At 55.0% G+C, this 6000-nt stretch overlaps 1 protein-coding gene across 9 annotated transcripts in view; it reads left to right on the top strand.

The window, feature by feature from the left end:
• Positions 1 to 562: 562 nt before the first annotated feature.
• CAMKK2 (calcium/calmodulin dependent protein kinase kinase 2) overlaps positions 563 to 6000 on the top strand; it is a 76943-nt gene continuing 71505 nt past the window's right edge. For 5 of the 9 annotated variants that reach the window (XM_055237769.2, XM_055237765.2, XM_055237768.2 and 2 more), the window contains exon 1: positions 564 to 705. The gene's annotated coding sequence lies outside the window, so the exon portion shown is untranslated. Of the gene's footprint in view, positions 706 to 6000 lie in introns of all 9 variants that reach the window. The other 4 variants (XM_055237764.2, XM_055237772.2, XM_055237767.2 and 1 more) reach the window with 1 other exon arrangement.

The following is a 6000-nucleotide window of genomic DNA, read 5'->3' as shown; positions in this document are numbered from 1 at the left end:
GGGGCTCCCCGAGTCGGTGATGGCCCGAAGTCCAGGCCGCATCCACCGCCCGGATCCTAGCGCAGGACAGCAGACGGGTCGCTAGGAGGGGCCCCGGGTGTTCTCGCCAGCTAGGGGAACTTTCTCAGGGTCAGCCCGGAGGCGCCCTGCAGCCCCGGCATTTGGCTAAACAAAGCAAGCGCTGCCTGCGCGGCCCGACGGAGGGCGCCGCGGGAAGAACCTGGGCAGGTGCGCGCCGCGGGCGAGCGGGTACAAAGTTGCGGCGCCCCCTCCCGCGCTCCACGCCCCTCCAGGCTCTCCTCTCAGCCGCCTCCGATCCTCCCGGCCGGGCCTCTCTTCCCCCGTTCTTCGTCTCCTCCCTTTCTTCTCCTTGCCCTCCGCCTCGCCGCTACTTTCGTCTTCGCAGGCTCCCGCCTCCCCACCCCTCCCCGGCGCAGGGCCGAGCCGGCGGGGGCGCGCAGGGGGCGGTGCGCGGCGGGCGCGGGCGGTTCCGCGTTCGGGTTTCCCGCGGCCGTGGCCAATCCTCGCGCTGCCCGGGGCGGCGTCGCGCCCAAGCCGAGCCGGGCGGCTCCTCCCGCCCCCGCCCCCCGCGCGCCCGCCGCCCGGGCAGAGGAGAGGAGCGCGCGGCCGCGCAGAGCAAGCTGAGCCGAGCCGAGCCGAGCTGGGGGCGCAGAGCGCGGGAGGCGGCCGCGGCGCGGAGCCCAGGTGAGCTGGCGGTAGCCGGGCCCGGGGCAAGGGACGGAGCCGCCGCGGCCCCGGGCGCCCGCTCCGTTTCCCTCTCGAGGCGGGGGACCGCCGCCGGGATGGCACACAAAGCCGCGAGGCTGGCCTGGGGCTCCCAACACCGAGGGACCCCACGTGTGCCTCCCCACGCCCCGCCACGTGGAGGGACACGGTCCCCGACAGCCCTTCCCCCGCGTCCTCGGGGCGCCCTGGGCCTCGGGATGGCCTCCTCGGCTGGGCCGCGCCCTGTCCGGGTTGCAGGGGCGGTCCTGGAGTTTGGAACCGTTGTCACCGGGGGCCGGGTCCGTCAGGGTTCCGGGAGGCGGCCTAGGCCCACCCCCTCGCGTTTGACAGGTGGGGAAATCTGGAGCGTTCCGGGGAAGAGAGGACCAGCGGACTTTGAGCACCCGCACCCCGCAGCCTGCCTGTCTCGGGGCAAACCCAGGCCCTGGTGGCTTGGACACCAGGTGGCAGGACCCTAGGCCAGCAGTTGTGGGGACCTAGGGGACCTTTGGCTGTCTTCGGTTTGCCCTTTGACCACCCCCACCGCACCTCTTCTCTCAGCCGGAGCCTCACAGGCTTGGTCCTTCTGACCTAAATTCACCTCGGGGTTGCAGTATGCTGTGAATGCGGAGAGGCGTCCGCCTGACTCTCAGGGACACTGGACCCAGCCCCTCTCAGCATTGGGGCTCGGTGCCTGGGGTGCCACCCGACCCAGCCTTGAGCTTTTCCTGGCTTTCCCCCAGCCCCTGCACTGCCTAGCTGGGGAAGTGGGGTGCTTTCACAGCTCTGCCAGCCTGCCCTCCTGGCCACTCTCACTTGGTGCTGGACAGGATGCAGTTCAGCCCCTTCAATCTCCCTCAGAAGGCTGAGCTTTGGGGAGGGCGTCTCAGTGCTATCAGGAAGAGAGGGATACCTGGCCTCCGGATGGGACCTGCAGCGTCCATCTCCCTACAGGCAACTTTTACCTTCCCCAGCCTGGTGTTTGGAGTCCCCACGCAGGGGATAGAAACTTCAGGTGCCCTAGAGCTGTGCTGCCTTTACCACTCCCCCTCCCCTAGCTCTGCCCCCAGAGGAGAGAGAAGATGATGGCTTTATGTCCCCATAAGCTCCTTTGTTCCTTGGAGGAGGCGGGGGCTGCAAGAAGGGGAGGGCTTTGGGGGAGTTAGCCACCCTCTTCCCTAATCACTCCACAAAAACATGCAGTTTCAGAATAAATAGTGTGCATGCCATGCAAATGCAGCTTTAGGGCAAGCCCCACATACCCCTTCCAGATTGCTGCTCATACACCCTTCCTATGGAGGAAGCAGGCATTGGTGACACACACCCTTCCTATGGAGGAAGCAGGCATTGGTGATGAGGATGCAAAACATATTTTTGTAATGAAGAGTAATAGCCATCATTTGATAAGCCCCTAACTTGGATAATAATAATAATACTTTTTTATTTATTTATTTTTTTTGAGACGGAGTCTCACTCTGTTGCCCAGGGTGGAGTGCAGTGGCACAATCTTGGCTCACTGCAACCTCCGCCTCCCGGGTTCAAGTGATTCTCATGCCTCAGCCTCTCCAGTAGCTGGGATTACAGGCACCACCACCATGCCTGGCTAATTTTTGTATTTTTAGTAGAGAAGGGGTTTCACCATGTTGATCAGGCTGGTCTTGAACTCCTCACCTCAAGCGATCCGCCTACCTCAGTCTCCCAAAGTGCTAGGATTACAGGCGTGAGCTGCCACCTGGCCCTGGACAATAATAATAACAGTATTAAAAACAAACATCTATTGAGTTCTTGCTGCCTGCCAGATTCTGTGCTATGTGTTACATGCATTATCTCATTTAATGCCTACTAAATCCTACAACGTAGGGAATTTTAACCCCATAGTAGATATTAGGAGTTTGAGGTTTACAGAAGTCCTGCAGTGTTGCTAGGATTTAGCCCCATTTTATAGAAGGGCTCAGAGAAGTTAAGTAACTTGGCCAGGGTCACACAGCCAGTGCAGGCATGTCAGACCTTAGAACCTTTGTGCACCTGTTCAAGAGCAGAGACCCTGGCAAGGCTCCTCTGAGCTTCTTGAGGAGCCCAGGTGTTTGTTTTGTTTTGTTTATTCACTACATCAGTGTTTGCTGATGCAGCTCTATGCAGGGTCTGTAGTACTGCCCATCCTTAGATGTGGCTAGTGGGCTGGTAGCCAAATATAGTCACTAATAACAATGCACTAGTTCTCATCCGGGGGTGGTCCCACTGTCCTGGCAAGGATTTGGGAAAGTGTGGGGGCGACTTTTGGTTGTCAAAATGATGCTAAGCACTCCTGGCTTTTAGTGGGCAGGAGTCAGGGATGCCTACTAAAGTGTCCTGTAGGCAGGCCAGGGCCACGACATAAAGAATCACCCTCCCCTGGCCGGGCGTGGTGGCTCACGCTTGTAATCCCAGCACTTTGGGAGGCCGAGGCAGGAGGATCACCTGAGGTCAGGAGTTCGAGACCAGCCTGGCCAACTTGGTGAAACCTCGTCTCTACTAAAAATACAAAAATTAGCTGGGCATGGTGGCACACACCTGTAATCCCAGCTATATGGGAGGCTGAGGCAGGAGAATCGCTTGAACCTGGAAGGCGGAGGTTGCAGTGAGCGGAGATCGCACCATTGCACTCCAGCCTGGGGCACAAGAATGAGACTTCCTCTCAAAAAACAAACAAACAAACCAAAAACAAAAAAAGAATCACCCTCCCCCAAATGCCAGCAGTGCCACTGTTGAGAAACACCACAAGGAATCAGTGCTGTTGCGATCGAAGGAGCACAGGGCACTGAGGGTTCTGGAGAAATCTCCTCAGACTGGTGTGAATCTGGGAGACTCCCTGAAGGAGTTGTCATTTGTGCAGAGCCTTGAAGGATGGGCCAGAAATGGGAGATTGGATGGGAGTAGGAGGGGAAGGAGATAGGGTGGGGTGACCTAGCAGGGAACTTTGTGCAGTAGCCGGCGGTTTCCTCTTTGAGAACCTCATCCTAGATGGAAGATGAGTGGCGGGACACCACTCTCAGGGGAGAGGACCAGGCCAAGTGGGGTAGGCCAAGCCTGTTTTCAAGGCATTTTGGCTTAAATTTTAACATGGGCCACAGAATCACCATTATTCTATCAACTCATTTTATGGAAGGGCTCAGAGAGGCTGAGTAATTTGCTCAGGGTCACCTGCGATCTTCCCTCCCCAGCATACTTTCTTCTGGTGGTTATGGGGAACATTTCATTTCCTGATCCTGGGGATTTGGGGCAAATGCTATTTCAGATTTTCCTTTAAATCAGAGGGTCTTATATTGCTTATTGCTTTGTTTTGTTTCTTTTCTTTGAGATGGAGTTTCGCTCTTGTTGCCCGAGCCAGAGTGCAGTGGCGTCATCTCGGTTCACTGCAACCTCTGCCCCCCGGGTTCAAGTGATTCTCCTGCCTCAGCCTCCCGAGTGGCTGGGGTTACAGGTGCACACCAGCACGGCTGGCTTATTTTTTGTATTTTTAGTAGAAACGGGGTTTCATCATGTTAGCCAGGCTGGTCTCGAACTCCTGACCTCAGATGATCTGCCTGCCTCAGCCTCCCAAAGTGCTGGGATTACAGGCGTGAGCTACCGCGCCCAGCATTTTTTTCTTTTTTTTTGTGAGATGGGATCCCGCTCTGTTGCTCAGGGTGGAGGGCGGTGGTGCTATCACAGCTCACTGTAGCCTCCAACTCCTGGGCTCAAGTGATCCTTCTACCTCAACCTCCAGAGCAGATGAGACTACAGGTGCATGCCACCACACTTGGCTAAATTTTTAATTTCTTTATAGAAACAGGGTCTTACTATTTTGCCCAGGCTGGTCTCGAACTCCTGGACTCAAGTGATCCTCCAGGCTCAGCCTCCCAAAGTGCTGGGATTGGATTATAGCCATTGTGCCTGGCCTACTGCTATTTTTCTTCCATGTTTTGCTTTCCTACTCACTTCTTCCCTTTGGATGGGGTTAGAGAACCTGGATATGGGGTTCAGGCCGGCTGGCTGCATGGTGCTGCTGCAGCCTCAGCCTTGCGTCTGTGTCTCTTTCCTGACAGTTGAGGAAATTGCATTTCCCTTTTGAAATTGACTTTCTTTCAGGCTGTGTTTGTTACTTTACTGACCTGTTAGTAGAGATTCATAAGGGCTTCTTTTTAAAAAAAATTGAGGAGGGCTGGGCACGGTGGCTCATGCTTGTAATCCCAGCACTTTGGGAGGCCGAGGCGGGTAGATCACTTGGGGTTAGGAGTTCAAGATCAGGCTGGCCAACATAGCGAAACCCCATCCCCACTAAAAATACAATAAAAATTTGTCGAGCCTGGTAGCTTGTGGCAGTAATCCCAGCCACTCGGGAGGCTGAGACAGGAGAATCACTTGAACCCGGGAGGTGGACGTTGCAGTGAGCCAAGATCGTGCCACTGCACTCCCGCCTGGGCAACAAAGCAAGACACCTTCTCAAAAGAAAAAAAAATTGAGGTGAAATTCACATAATATAAGCTTAACCATTTTATTTTATTTTGTTTTATTTATTTTTTTGAGACAGAGTCTCACTCTGTCGCCAGGCTGGAGTGCAGTGGTGTGATCTTGGCTCACTGCAACCTCTGGCTCCTGGGTTCAAGCGATTCTCCTGCCTCAGCCTCCTGAGGAGCTGGGATTACGGGCATGTGACACCACACCCAGCTAATTTTTGTATTTTTAGTAGAGATGGAGTTTCACCATGTTGGCCAGGATGGTCTTGATCTCTTGACCTTGTGATCCGCCCGCCTCGGCCTCCCAAAGTGCTGGGATTACAGGCGTGAGCCACCATGCCCAGCCTAAACTTAACCATTTTAAAGTGAACAATTCAGTGGTATTTAGTACATTCATAATGTTGTACAACCACTACTTCTGTCTAGTTCCAGAGCATTTTCATCAGCCCCAGAGGAAACCTTGTACCCATTAAACTATCACTCTGTCTTCCCAGTGCCCCTCCCCGCAGCCCCTGGCAACCACCAGCCTACTTTCTGTCTCTCTGGATTTGCCTGTTTTGGACATTTCATAGAATCATGTAATATATGACCTTTGGGTCTGGCTTCTTTCATTCGGCATCATGCTTTCAAGACTGATCCACGCCATAGTGGCTGTCAGTGCTTCATTCGCTTCTACGGCCCAGTACTATTCCATTGTGTGGATGGACCGCATTTTGTGTATACATTCGTCCATTGATAGACATTTGGGTTGTTTCCACCATAAGGGCGTCTTAAGGCTACATTGTCTATTCCCGTGTCT

Source organism: Symphalangus syndactylus, chromosome 13 (genome assembly GCF_028878055.3).
Source record: "Symphalangus syndactylus isolate Jambi chromosome 13, NHGRI_mSymSyn1-v2.1_pri, whole genome shotgun sequence".
Taxonomy (NCBI): Eukaryota; Metazoa; Chordata; class Mammalia; order Primates; family Hylobatidae; genus Symphalangus; species Symphalangus syndactylus.
This window is presented reverse-complemented; position numbering and strand designations above follow the sequence as displayed.